Source organism: Mastomys coucha, unplaced genomic scaffold (genome assembly GCF_008632895.1).
Source record: "Mastomys coucha isolate ucsf_1 unplaced genomic scaffold, UCSF_Mcou_1 pScaffold9, whole genome shotgun sequence".
NCBI lineage: Eukaryota > Metazoa > Chordata > Mammalia > Rodentia > Muridae > Mastomys > Mastomys coucha.
This window is the reverse complement of record NW_022196915.1, coordinates 40,055,288-40,060,235: the sequence shown is the minus strand read 5'-3', so window position 1 is coordinate 40,060,235 and position 4,948 is coordinate 40,055,288.

The following is a 4,948-nucleotide window of genomic DNA, read 5'->3' as shown; positions in this document are numbered from 1 at the left end:
TAAATAAAGAAAATATCTAAAATAAAAAAAAAAAAAGAAACTGTAGTTTCTAAGAACCCTGCAGTGCCCCCTAGTGAACCCCACAACCAACAAAAGTGACTTCAGGTCATCTCTATAGGCCTCAGTAAACCAGCCCTTCACTTCTTGAAAAAGAAAATGCAGAAGTCAGAACACAAGAGTGTCAAGATGGAGTTCTCAATAGAAGGAATAAAAGTGGCTTGAAAAATCTCAAAATTGTTCATCAACCTTTGCAATTAGGAAAATGCAATTCCAAAGAACTTTGTGATTTCATCTCACACCAGTTAGAATATCTAAAGTAAAACAACTGACAACAAATGCTGGGGTGGGTGTTGGGGGAAAGGAATCCAAATTGACTGCTGGGGGATATGAAAATTGGTAAAGCTGCTCTGGAAAATAGAATGGAAAATCTTCAAAAAACTAAAGATAGATGTACCACATGATCCAGCTCTTCTACTTCAGTGTATGTCCAAAGAACTCTATGTCCTGCTCCACAGACACTAGCTGTGTTCATCGCTGCTCCACTCACAGTAACTAGGAAATGGAGACAACCTAATGTCCTTCTACTGGTGAATGCATAATGAAAATGTGGTACTTATAGTTCTGGAGCATTTTTTGCTGTAAAGAAAAACAGCATCATTAATTTTGCAGATAGATGGATGGAACTAGAAATTATTATTTCGAATGAATGGACTAAGACCAAGAAAGACAAATGCTACATGTTCTGCCACTGAAATAACTCCAGTGTAAATTGTAGAGACTCCTAACTCCAAATTTTCAGATGGAAATGTATAACCTGAAGTAACCACAAGAGGCTAGGAGGTACAAAGGGGAACATGTGGTTGTGGAGAAGCACTAGAGAAAGTAAGGGCAAGATAAGCATAAGTTGATGAGGAAAATAGGAAAAAGAAACAGGGGGCATTTGGGAAGGGACGGGAGGTCAACATAGTAAACATGGTGCATGAACACAATTGAGTATTACTGTTTTAAGGACAATGACATCATGAATTTGAGTTTGTTTATATAGTGAATTAGGTTAATGTATTTCCATATATTGACCCATCCCTGCATCCCTGGGATGAAGTCTACTTGCTCATGATATATGGTCATTTTATGTGTTCTTGGATTTGGTTTGCAAGAATTTTATTGAGTAATTTACATTGACATTCATAAGGGGAATTGGTCTGAAGTTTTCTTTCTTTGTTAGGTCTTTGTGTGGTTTAGGTATAAGAATAATTGTGGCTTCGTAGAACGAATTGGCTAGAGTACCTTCTGTTTCTATTTTGTGGATTAGTTTGAGGAGTATTGGTATTAGGTCTTCTTTAAAGGTTTGATAAAACTGCACTAAACCCATCTGGTCCTGGGCTTTTTTTGGGTGGGAGACTATTAATGACTGTTTCTATTTCATTAGCAGATATGGGACTGTTTAGACAGATCATTGATCTGATGTTGATTTAACTTTGGTACCTGGTATCTGTCTAGAAAATTGTCCATTTCATCCAGGTTTTCCAGTTTTGTTGAGTATAGGCTTTTGTAGTAGAATCTCATGATTTTTTGGATTTCCTCAGTGTTTGTTGTTATGTCTCCCTTTTCATTTCTGATCTTATTAATTAGGATACTGTCTCTGTGCCCTCTAGTTAGTCTGGCTAAGGGTTTATTTATTTTGTTGATTTTCTCAAAGAACCAGCTCCTGGTTTGGTTGATTCTTTGCATAGTTCTTTTTGTTTCTATTTGTTTGATTTTAGCCCTGAGTTTGATTATTTCCTGCCTTTTACTTCTCCTTGGTGAACTTGCTTCTTTTTGTTCTAGCACTTTCAGGTGTGCTGTCAAATTGCTACCTGGGAATGGCATGAGTCTTTTAAAATTATGGAGCAGAGACTGAAGGAAGGACAATCCAGAGGATGGTGTAGTTGGTCAGCAAGGGCAGGAGAGACCCTTAGCCCTGTGAATGTTCTATGTGCTAGTGTAGGGGAATGCCAGGACCAGGAAGTGGGAGAGCATGGGTTATTGAGCAGGGGTGGGAACAGGGGTTTTTTTTGTTGTTGTTTTTTGTTTTTATTTTATTTTAATTTATTTTTTCTTTTTTTCAGATAGGAAATTGGGCAAGGAGATATCATATGACACATAAATAAAGAAAATATCTAATAAAAGAAAAAGAACTGAAATACAGGTCTTTATGCTGATGTTCCAGTTCATGTTGTTAAAGAGAACAATGAAAATGTTATCAAAATAACAAAAGAAAAAAATCAAGATAACCTAAACACTGAAATGTTAAAACTGTATCCAAATGTAAAAGTTAACAAATTTGTATATAAAAAGCCATCTTCTGAATGAATTAAAACTTTAATCCTTGGCGCATTGAAGTGGAAACTGAAGGGCTCTTTAGAAAGTCAGTTGGGTTGGAGGGTGTTTTGCTGGGGTAAACACATGAAGGAATGTTTCCACGTGTATGTGGGCATTCTATTGTTTATGCTGTTATTGAGGAGCACCCTTAATCCATGGTGATCTGATAGGATACAAGGAATTATTTCAATCTTCTTGTATCTGTTGAGGCCTGATTTGTGACCAATTATATGGTCAATTTTGGAGAAGGTACCATGAGGTGCTGAGAAGAAGGTATATCCTTTTTTTTAGGGTAAAATATTCTACAGATATCTGTTAAATCCATCTGTTCATAACTTCCGTTAGTTTCACTGTGTCCTTGTTTAGTTTCTGTTTCCATGATCTGTCCATTGCAGAGAGTGGGGTATTGAAATCTCCCACTACTATTGTGTGCTGTGTAATGTGTGCTTTGAGCTTTAGTAAAGTTTCTTTTATGAATGTAGGTGCCCTTGCATTTAGAGCATAGAGGTTCAGAATTGAGAGTTCATCTTGGTAGATCATACCTTTGATGAATATGAAGTGTCCCTCCTTATCTTTTTTGATCATTTTAGGGTGAAAGTCGATTTTATTCACTATTAGAATGGCTACTCCAGCTGTAGCTGCCACTTTGCCCAAATGGCAGTGTTCTTTGTTGTAAAGAAACTTTTACATTTCATAAAGTCCCACCGATTGTCAGTCCTTGTGTCTGTGCTAGTGGTATCCTGCTCAGAAAGCCCTTTTCTGTGCCAATGCGTTCAAGCCTTTTCTCTTTTATCAGATTCAGAGTACCCTCTCTTATGTTGTGGTACTTGATCTGTAGTTGAGTTTTGCAAAATGTGAAGATATGGATCTATTTGGATTCTTCTACATATAGCCATCTAGTTTGACCAACACCATTTATTGAAGAAGCTGACTTTTCTCCAGTTTGTTTTGTTGGTGACTTTGTCAGAAATTAGCTGTCCATTGGTATGGGGACTTATGTCTATATCTTCAATTCAATTTCATTGACCAACATGTCTGACTTTATGCCAATGGCATAAAGTCATGATAAAAGTCTTGGAAAGATCAGGAATTCAAAGCCCATACTTAAACATAGTAAAAACACTATACAGTAAACCAGTAGCCAAGATCAAATTAAATGGAGAGAAACTTGAAGCAATCCCACTAAAATCAGGGACTAGACAATGCTGCCCACTCTCTCCCTACCTATTCAGTATTGTACTTGAAGTCCTAGCCAGAGCAATTAGACAACAAAAGGAGATCAAGGGGATACTAATTGGAAAGGAAGAAGTCAAATTATCACTATTTGCTGATGATATGTAAGTGTACTTAAGTGACCCCAAAAATTCCACCAGAGAGCTCCTAAACCTGATAAACAACTTCAGCAAAGTAGCTGGATATAAAATTAACTCAAGCAAATCAGTGGCCTTCCTCTACACAAAAGATAAACAGGCTGAGAAAGAAATTAGGGAATCAACACCCTTCACAATAGTGACAAATAATATAAAATACCTTGGTGTGACTCTAACTAAGCAAGTAAAAGATCTGTATGACAAGAACTTCAAGTCTCTGAAGAAGGAAATCAAAGAAGATCTCAGAAGATGGAAAGATCTCCCATGCTTGTGGATTGGCAGGATTAATATAGTAAAAAAAGGCCATCTTACCGAAGGCAATCTACAGATTCAATGCGATCCCCATCAAAATCCCAACACAATTCTTCACAGACGTGGAAAAAGCAATTAGAAAATCATCTGGAATAACAACAACAACAACAAAAAAAAAACTCTAGGATAGTGAAAACTATGTTCAACAATAAAGGAACCTCTGGTGGAATCACCATCCCAGACCTTACTACAGAGCAATTGTGATAAAAACTGCATGGTATTGGTGCAGTGACAGGCAAGTGGATCAGTGGAATAGAATTGAAGACACAGAAATGAACCCACAAACCTATGGTCACTTGATCTTTGACAAAGGAGCTAAAACAATCCAGTTGGAAAAAGATAGCATTTTCAACAAATGGTGCTGGTTCAACTGGTAGTTAGCATGTAGAAGAATGCAAATCGATCCATTCCTATCTCCTTGTACAAAGCTCAAGTCCAAGTGGATCAGGGACCTCCACATAAAACCAGATACACTGAAACTAATGGAAATGAAAGTAGGGAAGAGCCTCGAGCACATGGGCACAGTGTAAATTTTCCTGAACAGAACACCAATAGCTTATGCTCTAAGATCAATAATTGACAAAAGGGACATCATAAAATTACAAAGCTTATGTAAGGCAAAAGACACTGTCAATAGGACAAAATGGCAACCAACAAATTGGGAAAATATCTTTACCAATCCTATATCTGATAGAGGGCTAATATCCAAGGTATACAAAAAACTCAAGAAGTTAGACTCCAGAGAACCAAATAACCCTATTAAAATGGGGTACAGAGCTAAAAAGAGAATTCTCAACTGAGGAATACTGAATGGCTGAGAAGCACCTAAAGAAATGTTCATTTCATTCCTTCTTAAAAGGGGGAATCAAATACCCACGGGAGGAGTTGCGGAGATTAACTATGGA